The sequence below is a fragment of the Polypterus senegalus genome, chromosome 18, assembly GCF_016835505.1.
Source record: "Polypterus senegalus isolate Bchr_013 chromosome 18, ASM1683550v1, whole genome shotgun sequence".
NCBI lineage: Eukaryota > Metazoa > Chordata > Cladistia > Polypteriformes > Polypteridae > Polypterus > Polypterus senegalus.
This window is the reverse complement of record NC_053171.1, coordinates 9,529,961-9,547,572: the sequence shown is the minus strand read 5'-3', so window position 1 is coordinate 9,547,572 and position 17,612 is coordinate 9,529,961.

Below are 17,612 nucleotides of genomic sequence, written 5' to 3'. Positions count from 1 at the left end.
TTAAGTCCCAGACAACGGCAGGAGCTGGAAACAGTTATCCGGACCGTCCGGGAGGTAGTCAGAACGCCCTGGAAGGACCTCTCTGGTTGAGCACAACATTGTGACAGAGCCCGGGGTTGTTGTCCGAGAACGCCCGTATCGTCTTCCCGAGGCAAAAGGGCTGAAGTGGAGCTTGAGATCAAGCGCATGCTGGAGCTAGGTGTGATTGAGGAAAGTTATAGTCCCTGGTCCAGCCCAATTGTGCTCGTCAGTAAGCCTGGCGGAGTTGGAGGTTTTGCAATGACTTCCGTCGGCAATCAAGTCTCCCAATTTGATGCTTATCCAATGCCTCGTGGGCGACCTCCTCGAGAGGCTGGGACAGGCTCGGTACTTGACCACACTTGACATGACAAAGGGTACTGGCAGGTTCCTTTAACGGACACTGCGAAGGAAAAAACCGCGTTTAGTACCCCTAGCGGACACTGGCAGTATCGTGTTCCTTCCATTTGGGTTACACGGGGCCAGCAACCTTCCAGCGTCTGGTGGACAAAGTGCTCGCCACATAACTCATACAGTGCTGCCTACCTGGATGACGTGGTCATCTATTCCAGCACGTGGACAGAACACCTACAGCAGGTCCAAGCGGTATTGCGAACACTTGGTGAGGCGGGCTCGGATTAATCCCAAGAAATGCTTCTTTGGGTTAAGTGAAGCCAAATATTTAGGCTACCTGGTGGGTCGGGTACCGTGAGGCCACAGTGCTCCAAAGTTGATGCCATTTTGAAATGGCCCGTCCATGAACCAAGCGGCAGGTCCAAGCCTTTCGGATTAGCGGGTACTACCGCCGGTTTGTACCCCGCTTTTCGGAGAGAGCGGCCCTTGACTGATTTAACAAAGAAGAGGGCCCCGAACATTGTGGTATGGACTGAGAACACAGACACTGCATTTAGTGACTTGAAACAGGCCCTTACGTCTGCACCTATTTTGATGGCACCTAACTTCTCTTTGCCTTTTATCCTCCAGACGGACGCTTCGGACACAGGCCTGGGCGCCGTGCTGAGCCAAAGCGTCGATGGTGTGGAACACCCCATCATGTTCCTAAGCCGAAACTGTTGGACCGGAAACCAGGTATGCAGCGGTGGAGAGGGAGGCTCTGGCGATTAAATGGGCGATTACTCAGCTGAGGTACTACCTGTTGGGCCGGGAGTTCACTCTTGTCACGGACCATGCGCCTCTACAGTGGATGGCCCTGCACAAGGAGTCGAATCCCCGGGTCACCTGGTGGTTTCTTGACCTGCAGCCGTACAAGTTTTCGCTCGTTCAGCGTCGGGGTGCTCTCCATGCCAACGCTGATGCTCTTCTCGGGTTCACGACCTCTCAGTTAGGTCGCCCGACCCGACGGGTCTGGGCTAAGGGGGGGGCCTTGTCACACACGTGCGCATGGGAGGCAGCTAAAGGGCTTGAGTGATGGCAGTTCTGAGACAGGCCGGGCTGTGGCAGAGTGCACTGACTCTTTTTCTCACTTCCTGTAGACCATCCCTGGGAGACTCCACCTGGCTCTCGTGACATCACTTCCGGGACCGAACCAATGGAGACAGAACCAACAGACGCCGGCCCCCCTGATGTCACGTCCGGGCCTGATCCAATGAGTGACGAACACGTGCCCGATTCCCATGACCTCACTTCCTGTCTTCCCCTTTAAAAGCCTGCCCTTTTTCCCCTTACCCTCAGTCTTGTCTTGGACTCGTTTGTATGAACATCAGTGCTGTTGTTGGTGAAAGAAACGATTTTGCAGCCAGGATACCAAATATACGGGTGGCTGCCCCAAAACTTCTTCGAGTATGTCTCAGTTTTGTGACAACATGCATGTGGTTTTAGAAATCTTACTCTTAAAGATTTTGCCAAATAACTTGGACTAGGACCTCACTTTCTGTTTGCGTTGTTTTTGGACTGAAGCGATATGCTCCCATCACATTTCTTTTCCTTACATTTTTATTACTAAACTGGGACGTTTGATCACATTTTACATGAAGGAAGTGACAAAAAAAGCTAAAATTGTTGTCTGGCATATTTCTACCAAACCTGCAAGTATAAATTACATGTGAACAGAGCAAATTGAGAAGGTGTGATTTCACAAATGCTGTCACTGAAAATCTTCCAGGCCACACGAACACAGTAACAGTTACAGTTTGTACAGAAGAAATTGTAATCAACATGGGCCAGCAGTCTTGTGCTTCACTTTTGACACCTTGTATAAATCCATTTCTTTATAGACTAAGGTGATTTGGAACACATGGAGAAAAACTAACAAATAGGGAAAGAATTCATGGTTGCATAGGATAGCATAAAATAATCACCACTGAAACTAAGTCTAAGGGAAGTCAGAATTTGATGCAGTCATAAAAATTGAAATTGAATATTGATATTTTTAAGGTCTTCCACGCTAATCCAATGGATACTTAAGTGTGTTTATGTAAAATAAATTGTCTAGTGGCTCTTGGAGAAGGATTATTATGCTACACAATGTGAGAATGGAAAGCAATCTATCTATCTATCTATCTATCTATCTATCTATCTATCTATCTATCTATCTATCTATCTATCTATCTATAAGTCAGTTCCTAATATTATAGCTACACAGCTTCTTTCTGAGCAGAACAAATGTAACACATGGTACCATCCATCCATTATCCAACCCGCTATATCCTAACTACATGGTACCATAAAAAAGCTAAGTACTACTAAAGACCTACTTTTACCTCCTCCATTCTGAACCATCAATACTTGCACCACTATATTTTTTATTGATTGGTTATAAGGTTGCTCAGGAGTTGGACGACCTGACAACTGCCTGAGCAGATGTGACATGTGTTCCCTCTACTGTATATATGTTGTCTAAAAGTGTATTAAATGTACTCTGTTGTATTCATTGTCTGCTGTTGATATTGTGCTACTGTCACCAGTCTGTATGAGACACACAAGTAAGGATTTCATTGGACTGTGTAGACGTGGCAGTAGAGTTGAACTTGATAGTAACATGCCAGATTATATACTGTTCAAGTGATAACTGCACTGTCATTAACTTGTGAGTTCCAAACTCCCAAATAATGACTAAAAATGCCCAATAGAGGGGGAACCATCATACCCCAGTTAGTCAACAAAAGAGGGAAATGTGATATCTTTATAAATAAAAAGATTTATTTTATAAAAAAGCTCCAGCAGACCCCCGTGACCCTGTGTTCGGATTCAACGGGTTGGAAAATGGATGGATGGATTTTACAAAAAATGCTCTAAAGATACTGAAGCTCCAAAGATCACAAAAAGACAAAAGGCAATGTCTTCAAAGTGGGAAGTACCAATGGCAAACACAGAGCCATATGAAATCCAAGAAGCCAGGTCAAAAACAGAGCAAAAGGTCACAAAAATCCAGAATATCACAAAAGTGTAAGAATAATCACAAACTGAACTAAACTGAGCACATCACAAGTGCATTCACAATGAACCACAAGGGACTGTGTGTTTTCCCAGTGTAATAAACTTCACAAAGAGCCATAGCAAGGTTTGGGGCAGCCACCTGTATATTATATATCCTGTCTGAAAATTGTAAATAAATGATAGCACTGATGTGCACAAACAGGAGTCCAAAACAGAACTGAGGGAATAGGGAAAAGGTAGAGGCTTTTAAAGGTCAGGATAGGAAGTGACATCAAAGAGGCTGGGATCGGAAAGGTCTTCAGCAATAGGCTCGAGCCCGGGCATGACATCAAGGGGGCTGGAGTTGGCAAAGCCTTTCTCTTTAGGTCCAGACTCGAAGTGACATCAACAGGGGCAGGTGGAACTTCCTGTGAAAGGTCTGCAGGAAAGCGAGAAAAACAGTCAGTGCACTCTGCCACATCCCAGTCAGATTCGGAATTGCCCTCACTCAAGCCCTTTAGCTGCCTCCCATGCACACGTGTGACACCAGCCTTTATTGGTCAGAGGACAGGCCCTCGACGGTAACGGGCAGGTGGCCCCGCCTTGTCAGGAACAACTCACAAAACACATGTAACATAAAGTAAGATAAAGCATTTTATAGAAACTAATGACAAACAATATTAACATAAAGAAATCAAAAATTAACAAAATATACATAAAAATGTCGTTTAGACCTCAGCCAGAGGAGGAACCCTGGCTGAAATAAAGTGCTCTCCATAATGTTTAGAACAAAGACACATTTTTCCTTGATTTACCACTCTGCTCCATAGTTTAAAATTACAAATAAAACAATTCAGGCATGATTAAAGTACATATTTAATCCTTCATTTAAGGATATTTGCATACATTTCCTTCACACCATGTAGAAATGACACATTTTATACATTTATACAAAGAAGAATTTCTGCAAATATCAAGTAGAGGCAGGGAAAAACGTACTATTTGTTGGTTTAAGCAGCGATATAAACAACAAAAGGAAGTTGATCGAGTGACCTAGAGTGGCGGAGAAACTCGAAAGTTAAAGTTCAGAAAGTTGCACAGTGCCCGAAATGAAAAATTGGTCAAATATCAAAGTCGCCATGAAAAGGCGAGTCGTAGCCCACCGTCTGAGTGTCATATGGAAGCGTATTAGGATACAGCGAAAAGAAAAACAAAATAGGGACACAGTGGAAAAAAATGTCCAAATGTCAACTTCAATCTCATAATTTCCACTTTAATCATGTAGTTTATTTTGTCATTAAGGTAGAACATCATAAACTTCATCTTAAAATCATTTAGTTTACTAGTTTCTCATCCCATTGTAACTAAAGTAGCATGTTAAATGCTTTGTATTCTATGTGATCTTCTATGTAATCTATGTGTGTGAATCACTATGTACTTCTTAAATGGGCTTTCTCTTCCAAAGACAGGACACAGAATGCATTACATTTATGATATTACAGCTCTCTGAATAATTTAAATTAAAAATGGGGACACGGTGGCGCAGTGGTAGTGACGAGCTGGCGCCATGTCCAGAGATTCTTCCTGCCTCCTACAAGATGTTTGCTGCACCATGCACAACCTTCGATAAAATAATTTATTGCAGCAGTACTGTCTCTCTCAAACACACTAACCCCCAATTCCTGTCCTTCCTTTTCTTTCTCCAAGTAAACAATTGCCACACAATCAGCTCTGTAATAAATGTCAAGCCACCTGTAAGCTTAAAACGCAGATTCTTCAGAACTTTTAAGGAACATTGAAATATCTCCATAGTACATGTTTAATTATTCTATCCAGCTATCCATCAAGTGTTGTGCCAGCCCCAACACGAATACAGCGTGAGGCAGGAACAATCTCTAAACAGGGCGCCAGCTCGCCGCTATCGCTGCGCCACCGTGTCCTCACATTTTTAATTATTAACTATATACATTATTTAAATGAAGTTAAAATTTGACAAAGCCACGTCAAGGATGTGCATCTAAAAAATAAAGGGAAACCACACTGGAACAATAACACTGCTTTGACACTGGGTGCTGCCAGTTTGCAAAATTGAGCGGAGAACTTGTGTATACCAGTGATCGAGCTGATGTAAAAATATGCGTTGCTTTACACCAAGTTTAGTTTTTATACATCGCAATGTGAGCATGGAAATGGGCATATGCAGCATTTTTGTGCATATGCACTGTTTATATATGAGGCCCCTGGTGTGTAATTATACTTTTTACATGTGAATTAATAGATCATACAATAATATGTGAATAATATATGAATTTCCCCTTGGGGATTAATAAAGTATCTATCTATCTAGCTAACCAATCTCTCTCATTCTTTCCTAGGTCACGAAGCGGAAGCAGTAGCAGAAAATGGCCAACAGTGAGATGAATCACGTTGCCGAAGGACTTGAGTTGTAGAAGAACTCCTGGCTCTCGTCAAACAGATCCAGAAACTCCTGTCCAGTCTAAGGTACGTTAGGTATTTGAATGCTCAGCTGTCTAAAATCGAAGTTACACACTGGGTTTCAGTAACATAAACTCCACGTTGTGCTGCTCACCTCCAAGAAGAAGTAAGCTTCACCCCCTCGGCTCGTCAGATACAACTGATGAAGTCCTTGGCGTATTTCAGCAATGCAGGCAGGGATTCAAGGCTAGAACACCTCCATCAGCACAGGCGAGCATCTCGACACAGAACCGGTTTGACCCATTCCGCGTCCCCAGTTTTAATTGTAAGAAATCTCAATATCACATGCCCTAATCGAAAATCTTTAGTTTCTTGTTTTCCCAGTGCTCGTGTTCGCCGACAGTCTACGAGAAGCACAAGAACAGGGCAGTGGGATCCATTATATTACACGCCGGCATAAATGACGTAAAGCATTGACAGTCAGGAATTCTCACGGCTGAATTTGCAGCACTAATTAAAGACACGAAGGAGAGGACCCCTTCGGTAAGGATCTTCCTATCGTGTCCACTACCTCTCGTTAGATGATCAAATGAATACTACAGTTGTCTGCTGGGATTAAACAACTGGCTGAAAGGTTTCTGCGGGAATCAAGACATCGGGTTCATCAACAACTGGGACTTCTTCTGGGAAAGGCCGCGTTTCTTCAAGCGGGATGGCCTGCATCCGAATAGATTCGGTGCCTGGGTCCTCTCCGAAAACATCGCTAAGGTAATTCGTCTCTCTTGACTGTCTATGTCTGCTCTAAACCCCTTCCGTAAGGCTAATGCTTTGCTAGGACATGATAATTGCTTAACAAAGTCTTCAGTAAAAGTACACAACATTAATACTCTAATAACCAATCTTAATGAACGTAAAAAATCTAGGCAGTAAACACTAATAATTTAATTACAATTACTACTTTAGATGAACAATGTATTAAAACTATAAAAACAGATTATAGATTAAATAAAAAATAAACACAGAGCGGCACTAACAAAAATAACTTAGTTTCTGTTCCAAACACCAATAACGCACATAGAATTCAGCTCTCCTCCTCCGAAACATTAAATATGGCACAATTAAATGTTAGAGCATTAACTAACAAGACGTTTTTTTTCAATGATCTTATTAGTGATAGAAAAATTGATTTTATTGCTCTAACTGAAACGCGGCTTAGCCCAGACGGCATGGCTGTTTTAATCAAATCTGCACCTACGGATTGCAGTTTTACTCGTGTGGATCGCCAGGGAACGAAGGGTGGCGGCTTGGCAAACATCTACTCATGCCGGTTAAAGTGTAAAGATGTCAGTTTTGGTAAATTCAAGTCCTTTGAGTATCTCGCCGTTGTTATTCATGGAGATTCTCACATTCTAGTATTATCTATATCTAGTATATAGACCTCCTAAATTTAATATGTCTTTCTTTGAGGAATTCTCAGACTTAATGTCAGTTTTAATTACGAACTATGACACCCTCTTAATAGTCAGCGACTTTAACTTTCATATCGATAATCAGTGTGACCTATAGTAAAAGAATTCATGAACCTCCTTGACTCTTTTGATTTGAGACATCTCGTTAATCAGCCTACACATAAAGCAAGGAATATGTTAGACTTAATAATTACCAAAGGACTAAAAGTTAATGTAAACCAGGTCATTGATATTGGTCTATCAGACCATTTTTTTTTACTATTTAATATAGAAATGATGATAGAAAACATTCATGAGAAGCATATTGTTAAAAACGCTTCCTTGATTCATCAGCACCCTTAAAACTTACAAACATTGTAAGCAATCAGTCCATTTATAGTGCTAACTATAATAGCGAGGATAATGTAAATAGTAAGGTGGAAAAAGTTAATACTAAGGTAAGAGCTGCTGTTGACACAGTTGCACCTGAAAAGACAGTTAAAACATTTTCTAGCATTGTTATACCATGGAAGACCCAAAGCGTGTCTGATTTAAAGAGGACATGCCGGAGAGCTGAGCGTAAATGGAGGAAAACTAATCTAACTATCCACTATGAAATATTGAAGGTTAAAATAACAGAATACAATACACAGTCTGTCTTGAGAGGCGCTGCTATTTCTCTAAGGTTATAAATAACAATGTTAGTAATCCCAGAATCTTATTCTCTACGATTGATTGTCTGCTAAACCCAGGTGACACAAAGAAATAACTCCAAAATACTTCCAGTGAAACCTATGAGGGTATTGCTGTAGTCTTCAATCAAAAAATTAATGATATTAGAAATAACATAGTATATCTCCCCAACACTGCGGATCTTTCTAAGCCCCAGTACTTCATTATAAACAAATTAAATTCTTTCACCAGGATAGAATTACCTGATTTACATAAAATAATTTCTCAATTAAGACCCTTCACTTGCGTCCTTGACCCAATACCAACAAGTTTTTTCAAAGAAGTATAAGGCGTGCTAATTGATAATATTATTGACATTGTAAACTCGTCATTAGATATGGGGGTCTTCCCAAACTGTCTTAAGACTGCTGTAGTTAAACCCCTGCTCAAGAAAAATAATCTTGACCCCTCTGCTTTTGAAAATTTTAGACCCATTCCTAACCTGCCTTTCTTAAGTAAAATTCTAGAGAAGGCAGTCATTATGCAGTTAAATAACCATCTCAATAAACATGTTATACTTGATAAATTTCAGTCAGGTTTTAGAACAAATCACAGCACAGAAACTGCACTCGTTAAAGTAGTAAATGAATTGCGGGTAATTGCAGACAGAGGCCATTTATCTGTTCTCATCCTCTTAGATTTGAGTGCCGCATTTGACACCATTGATCACAATATTCTTAGAAATCGCCTTAGTCAATGTGTCTTAAATTGGTTTGAATCCTACCTGGTAGGTAGAAAATTCTTTGTTAGTTGTGATAATTACAACTCAAAGACACATGATATCTGATATGGTGTTCCACAAGGCTCTATCCTGGGTCTGCTGCTCTTTTCAATCTACATGCTTCTGTTAGGTCAGATTATCTCAGGGCACAACGTGAGCTACCACAGCTATGCTGATGACACGCAGCTGTATTTATCAATTGCATCCGATGACCCAGACGCTGTTAATTCACTAACACAATGTCTTACTTGTGTTTCTAATTGGATGAATAGTAATTTTCTCAAGCTAAATAAAGAGAAAACAGAATAATGGAGACAATGAGATTATTAGAAATAAACTTGATGCATTAGGATTAAAAGTCAAGACGGAGGTAAAGAACTTAGTGGTAATTGTTGACTGTAACCTGAATTTTAAATCGCATATTCATCAGACCACTAGGACAGCATTTTTTCACTTAAGAAACATAGCAAAAGTTAGACCTCTTATATCACTGAAAGATGCTGAGAAATTAGTTCACACTTTTGTTTTCAGTTGTCTAGATTTCTGTAACACACTCCTCTCAGGACTACCCAAAAAAGACATAAATCGTTTGCAACTAGTGCAGAATGCAGCTGCTAGAATCCTAACTAGGAAAAAAAATATCCGAGTACATTTCTCCTGTTTTGATGTCACTACACTGGTTACCTGTGTCATTCAGAATTGACTTTAAAATACTGCTTATGGTTTACAAAGCCTTAATTAATCTCACTCCATCTTATATATCGGAGTGTCTGACACCCTATATTCCAAATCATAACCCATCCCCAAATGAGTGTCTGCTTAGAATTCCAAGAGCAAAACTTAAAAGAAGTGGTGAGGCGGGTGGCCTTCTGCTGTTATGCACCTAAAATCTGGAATAGCCTGCCAATAGGAATTCACTGATACAGTGGAGCACTTTAAAAAACTGCTGAAAACACATTACTTTAACATGGCTTTCTGATAACTTCATCTTCATTTAATCCTGATACTCTATGTATTCAATTCATTATAATAACTATTCATGGTGGCTCTAAAATCTGTACTGACCCCTCTCTCTCTTCTGTTTCTTTTCTGTTTCTACGCCATCACCACCAAATCAAAGCACCATGATGTTCTACATTGATGGATTAAATGCCAGAAGTCTGCACGACCATCCATCTAGTCCTTCCAAGAGAACCCTAAATACAAAGAGGATTGTTTCATGTATGTTAGGTAGAATGCCCAGAGGGGACTGGGTGGTCTCATGGCCTCTGAACCTCTGCGCATTTTATTTTTTTTTTCTCTCCAGCCGTCTGGAGTTTTTTTTTTTTTTTCTGTCCTCCCTGGCCATCGGATCTTACTCTTATTCTATGTTAATTAGTGTTGTCTTATTCTAAATCTTACTTTGTCTTTTATTTCTCTTTTCTTCATCATGTAAAGCACTTTGAGCTAATTATGTGTATGCAAATATGCTATAGAAATAAATGTTTTTGTTGTATCTATCTATCTATCTATCTGAATAATAAAGACAAATGAAAATATGATAAATGTGTTTACTTATTTTAGCATACTTTGCACAGGCATATCCTGGAATGGGATTTCAACCTAGCGGTTCGGTACTGTGTATCAGGCAACGGGCACAATGGCAGGAGATTTCCTATTCATTTTATGTCATGACCAATAAGATGTTAACAGGCCATAAACCCTCCCATTCAACACTGTAGACCCTCCCACTGGACATTGCCCCTCCTACTCAACATTTGGCTCCTGGCTGCAGTGATACCCTTCTTGTGTCAGCTGAGGGTGGAAGAAGCTTATAAAAGCCTGGTTGGAATGAAGATGTGGGGAAAAGAAAGAAAAAACAGAGCAAATTGTCCGCGGTCGCTTATGGACATAAATTGGTTTTACTGGAGCAGATGGGCAGTAATCCTGCTGTAACAGACAGCTTAGCGAACCACTGAGCTTTAGTGGGAGAGATGGCAAAACACAAATTAAAGCTGAGTTAAAAGAAAGCTTGTTGGGACTGAGTGTGCTTGAAGGCGAAGTGTCGAAATAAAAAGAAAATTATAGTGTGTGCAATATTCATGATTTTTATAACAGAAGAGCTGGAGTCAGTGGCTTTCATGAGGTTTCTTCATGGAGCTGTGGGGGGAAGTGGAGATGACATGATTAGTGATAGCACCCCCTCTCAATGAGCCCGGAAGGTACTCCTCTGATGTACATACCTTGTATGTTCTTTAAAAGTTTTGAAGGCATAGTGTTTTAAGGTTGCACCTTGCTTTACTTTCATGGAATAATTTTCTGTGTTGCAATTTGTTATGTGGAGAAGCAGGAAGAAAGGAAAGGGAAGGATGGGAACCCAGTGACCGAAGAACGCTACAAAACAGAATATCAAGGTATCAGCACACCTACAACATGTGGGAATATGGAATATGTAATGGAAATTATTCTTTTACTGAATGTGGAAAAATAGCATTTTATAAATTAAATATGTACACAAAGTATTTACAAATTGCCACTAGGCTGGCCAGTTTGTAAAACACATATACATAAAAATTAGAAACACTGCATTGGGACGCACACACACATGCAAAGCACAGGAGGAAGTCGGAGCAACAGCTTACCCCGTATGCATCTCGCTTGGTATTTGTTCAGTACAATTTGGTTAAGGCTGTCTGAGCTCAAGTCATTCAGTCGTTCACAGTGATTGAACATGGCATTGATGATTCAGTCTGACTGTACGTTTGGAATGCGTGGAGCGCTGTGCTTACACTTCCAAAATGACGCATTTCGCTTAAGCATGTTTATGCTTCTAAGCCTTCAGGTGCCATCTGCTAGTGCAAAGGGTGCAAAAACACTGAAATAATGTAGAGGTACTTGCATCTAAGTCACCGGTGCAGCATGACAGACCACAATTAAATGTACCGCACCTTATCAAATATCCGGTACTTTCCTGACTAGGCATGAAGTCTCAACACAAGCATATTGGACTGGTCGCCATTGTGCTGGAAACCATCTTCCAACAGTTTCTTTATATTTTAATACCCTTCACTTTGCCCAGATGATCACATTCAGTGTTTTGCACCTACTGACTTTGAGATGTGCCTATTCTAGTCTTTACCTTGTAAATGACATTCAGTAAATATGAGGATTTTCATTGAATTGATTTATATTTTAAGCTATCTACAGTATTTACAATCTGTGCTTTTTTCACTTGTGACTTGAATGGGAATTGAATTGTATTTTCTACAGCTTGAAGGCAGCAACACCAAATATGACGGCATGAAATGTATTTTTAAAACATTATAAACCAGAAGTATAAGATGGGGAGACGTCATTGAATATTTTTAACATACTGTACATGCAAAGCCATCCAGTGTCAGTAGTGTCATTTCCTGAAAATTAAAAAAACTGCACCTAACTGACTGATTTTGTTACATTTTTATATCTCTAATGTTCACTTCTGCTTGAGGACAAGTGCAGGATGCAGACTTTTGAATTTTGCCTCCTAGTTTGTAAGTATGAGTTGCAGTTTTAAGGATTTTCATTGGAGGTTTTCTTTATCAGTGTCAGATACTGGAGATTTGTATTTACTTTTTAAAAATTATTTGATTATAAAAATACATTTCCAATGCCAAATAAAATGTAAAGCAATTGGTCATATGTGACATGTGGGGTATTAGAGATAGCTGGTGTGAGAGACATGAAGGAAAATTGTAGGGACTCTCTGGCGCTCCGGTAAAGATTCCAATAAAGCAGCATGGCATTTGTTCAACTGGTGTAGTGATGTTCTACAACAACATGGCAACATTTTAGAGAATCAGTGTAAAAAAATTAACTTTGTGTAATACATAGTAATACAGGAAATAAGGGTAACATACAGCAATATAGAAATATATTGAAGTGAACACCATGGAGTGAATTAACTTTTAAATCTATAAAATAAGTGGCACAGTGAGGATTGCTGTTATTCCAGATCTCCGTGTACCAAGATTTTATTCCTGGCACAAACTTCAATTATATTTTCAAAGTAATTTAAAGGGATTCCTAAGATTAGTCTTGTGGAAATGGTTAAATTGTAGGAAATATATGTTCTCTTTATATAAATATTGCATTTTTACACCTTTTCCATAGTATAATGAGAGTCACCTTACCACAAATACATTAGTTTGCTATTAAGAGTTATAGAAATAGTGCACAGCTGTTATGGTAACTATAACTCAAAACATTCTTATGAATATTAAATAAATTAATTCTAAGTGTAGTTTTATAAGCATCTGCCATAGAAATGTCTTTATCTGTCTCATTTAGGGCTATACAGAGATACACAGAACAGCACCTCACACATACACTCATACAAAATGATTTATCCATGAGCCGACCTTCATCATAAACTGCTCTACTTCTTGTTGAGTCGACAGCTGAGGCAACTGAATCATGGAGGTTTTCTCGATCCAAGTTTGATCTGAAGTTCAACTTTATTGTCATGTCTACACAGTGCAATGAAATCCTTACTTATGTGCCTTATAAAGAATGGTGACAGTAGCACAATATCAACAGCAGACAATGAATACAACAGTATACATCTGATACACTTTTAGACAGCATATATACAATGGAGGGAACACACGTCACATCTGCTCAGGCAGTTGTCAAGGCATGCAACTTTTGAGCAACCTTATAACCAAACAATAAAAACTATAGTCCATCCATTCATTATCCAACCCACTATATCCTAACTACAGGGTCATCGGGGTCTGCTGGAGCCAATCCCAGCCAACAAAAACTATAGTGGTGCAAGTATTGATGGTTCAGATTGGAGGAGGTAAAAAAGGGTCTTTAATAGCACTTAGCATTTTTATGGTACCATGTGTTACATTTGTTCTGCTCAGAAAGAAGCTGTGTGGCTATATATTAAGAACTGCTATATATTAAGAACTGACTGATAGATAGATAGATAGATAGATAGATAGATAGATAGATAGATAGATAGATAGATAGATAGATAGATAGATAGATAGATAATTTTGCAGAAGCTCTTTAAGCACGGATGTGCTTCATCGAGTGCAAATGCGAATATTGGCAGAGATCCGGCTTGCAGGATCCTCATTGTCACAAAGGGGATGTCCGTGTAACACTTGGCTGCGGCAAATAGATGGTCATTTTGGGAGACTGGAACTATATAATGCGTTTGCCTGGCTGGGGTTGCCACCTGGGATCCCAAAGTATTTCATCAAGTGGTGGGACGCGTTTCCCTGAGGGTGATCCGGCTTGTAATCCTCATTGTGGCTGGAACAGGCCAAGGGGTCACCCACGTAACACCTGGCTGCGGCAGATAGAGGGTCATTTCCAGAGGGTGGGACTGGACCACGTGTCTGCCTGGGAAGCTGCCAACCGGGATCCCAAGTTGTTTCGTTGTGTACTGTGTGCGGCAATGCACTGTACCAGTGCATGCTCCCCAACATGACTTTTGGATAACATAATGTTTTTAATAATACTGTATTTGCGGCTTGTGTTATTGTGATTTCTGAAAAATTAAGAACATTCTAGCAAGTGAGAGTACTTAATAGATACAACAATGACCTGACATGACATAACCTTCACCCCAACCCAGACCCCCTTTCTGTTTCAGGAATTGTGTTAACTCGACACAACTATATTCCTCTCTCTTATGACGTTTCAGACCTGACACATGGAGTGCCAAGCAGATTGCTTCATTTTTCTCTTCTTTATTTTTTTCCAGGCCTGACTGCAGCAGTGCCTTCAGTCCATAATGCAGGTAAGTAAATGGGTTTTCCGTTCTGTAGTCAAACTTACACATTCAGTCCATGTCTCACACACTTCTGTGCTCAGCTGTTCTTTGATTCTCCTGCAGTGCTTGCGAGTTCTTATCGTGTTCTCTTCAGATCTTCTCTGACTTCAGTACTCAGGACACTGTTATGTTTCTCTCTTCATACCCTTATCTTATTCTGCTTTTCTGTTTCACAACAGTTGCAGATATATTGTTTCAGTTTCTGTAATCAATAATGTTCTTTATTCTGTTTTGTGTTCTTTTATTTTGCTTTAATATGCTGGCATGTATAGAATTGTAAATGAATTATATTACTAGCACACATGGGCAGCATGGTGGCGCAATGATAGCACTGTTGCCTTACATTATGGAGACCTGGGTTTGCTTCCCGGGTCCTCCCTGCGTGGAGTTTGCATGTTCTCCCCGTGTCTGCGTGGGTTTCCTCCCACAGTCCAAAGACATGCAGGTTAGGTGCATTGTCTCTAGTGTGTGTGCTTGGTTTGCATGTGCCCCGCAGTAGGCTGGCACCCTGCCCAGGATTTGTTCCCCTCTTGTGCCCTGTACTGGCTTGGATTGGCTCCAGAAGACCCTCGTGACCCTGTGTTAGGATATAGCGGGTTGGACGATGACTTATTAGCACACATTTTACTTTGTCACAGGTAGTGTGACTAAGGACATGTTTTATCAGGTGGCTGGCATTCCTGTCTTCCTGTTGATTTAAGGAAACAAAACAGATGCAAAAATAAACTAATTTTAAGTGAGACACCTGCTGGAAATATTAAGTGAATGGCTTGTTTTCTTGATTTTGGTTTCCATCCTATATAGCGCCTTTTACAACAGACAGACAGACATACAGATAGATAGATAGATAGATAGATAGATAGATAGATAGATAGATAGATAGATAGATAGATAGATAGATAGATAGATAGATAGACACACACACAGTATAGTCTGAACACATACCAGAATGCCTAACAGAAAATTCAAAAAGAAAGAAAACCTCTGACTTGGCAGTCCCAGTCCCAGTCCCAGTGAGACGTTATGCAGGTGTAGCTGTTGGTATAAAGGACCCCGTCTCGTTTCTTGACATGCATCTGCTGAATGATTTGGTAGCTGCAAGTCCTCAGTGTTGGTGTGTCACAGAGAGGTTGTGCAGTATCGTTCAGAATGGCACTCAGTTTGTTTGTAATTCTCTTCTCTTCTACTATCTCCAAAGAGTCCAGAGTGTGTCACATAACCTGGCCTGCCCTTTTAATTAGCTTGTTGAGTTGGTGGGCCTCTCTTGAAGTCATATGACCAGCCAGCACATCACAGAATAGAAATCACACTAGCCATTATAAGAGTTGTAAAAGATGTGAAGGATGTAGCTATTGACAATAAAGGAAGGGCCTGCTCTGCACTTCCTTTTATACTGTATGTCCACTGTGTTACAAGACCAGTTGAACCTGTCATTGATGTGGACCCCCAAGTACTTGTAGGAGTGGACAACCTCTACATTTGCTCCAAGAATTGTGACCCAACCCACGGACTCTTTAGAGTGGTGAAAGTTAATAGGCGACCCTGCTCTCCCCACTGCGTTGAATCCTCTGGGACAAAGCCTGGAAACAATGAGGAGTGACTGAAAAACATTTATATTAGGTAGAATGCCCAGTAGGGGCTGGGTGGTCCTGTGGCCCCCTTGAACTGCTACAGATGTTGTTTTATATAAGTGAGTGCCGCAGATTCATCAGGTATGAAGTATTGAGCACTACAATCAATTTCACTTAAATCTCACTGTTCAAGTTTTTTTTTCAGTTACTTTCCAACTTGTTTTTATGGAGGACATTCCCAGGGATGCTCCAGCCTTGGCCCGGCCTGTACACATTCACAAACAGAGACAAAATAATGCACACTGGAATCAAACAACAATTAAAGAATATAATGAAATTAAATGAAATAAATGAAAACAATACCACCCCTGTATCCGTACGGCGATTTTACTTTCAACATACAAACACAAACAACCCTCCACAGCAAAGTCCATGGAAAACAGCGCCGGATGTAATGAAATGATGATGATAGTAAGTTCAGAGATCTGTATGTTGAAAGGGAATGAAAAAACAGTCCTACTGGTAGTCCCTGAAAATGGTGGACAGTTCAGGAGTGCTCCTTTTCTTGCTGGGAGGCCATGAATCCACTATCAGTCCTCAGCACACAGGTTGACAGAAGACAATCCAGACCCCAGAAACGAAGCAATCCAGGACACAATGACCAATTACGGTTAATCCAACAGAAGGCAGACAGACAGGTACACGGAACACAGATTACAAAAAACACTCCCTCTTCTTTGGACACCGGCCCTCCTTTTAAGAGCCACTCTGACCACCTTTGACCCCAACAGCCCCTGCACTCCAGACAGAAGACCAATCAGAGCCTCTGCAGGGACTGCTGGGATATGCAGTTTTAACTTATAGTATCACCGCTACAAACTAACACACTCGGGGGCGGCACGGTGGTGCAGTGGTAGCGCTGCTGCCTCGCAGTTAGGAGACCTGGGTTTGTTTCCCTGGTCCTCCCTGCGTGGAGTTTGCATGTTCTCCTCATGTCTACGTGGGTTTCCTCCCACAGTCCAAAGATATGCAGGTTTTGTGCTTTGGTGATCCTAAAATTGTACCTAGTGAGTGCGTGTGTGTGCCCTGCGGTGGGCTGGCGCTCTTCCCGGGGATTTGTTCCTGCCTTGCGCCCTGTGCTGGTTGGGATTGGCTCCAGCAGACCCCTGTGACCCTGTGTTAGGGTATAGCAGGTTGGAAAATGACTGACTGACTGACTAACACACTGACTAACAAAATACCTGGTGAGAAACACACAGAGATACTGGCAGAACATGCATACACCATACAGACAGCAACTGGGCCCAAATTTAAATCTAGTCCTTGGAGCTGTAAGGCAGTTGGACTTACAAGTATACCATGATGCTGCCTAAATTAATATATTTAAATAATAGAAAAGAGCAAGAATAATTGAACAGTGTTCCTTTTACAGTAAATGTTATCATATCAGAGATAGTACAGTGACATCTTTGTTACTAAAATTAAAATCTAAACAGATCATG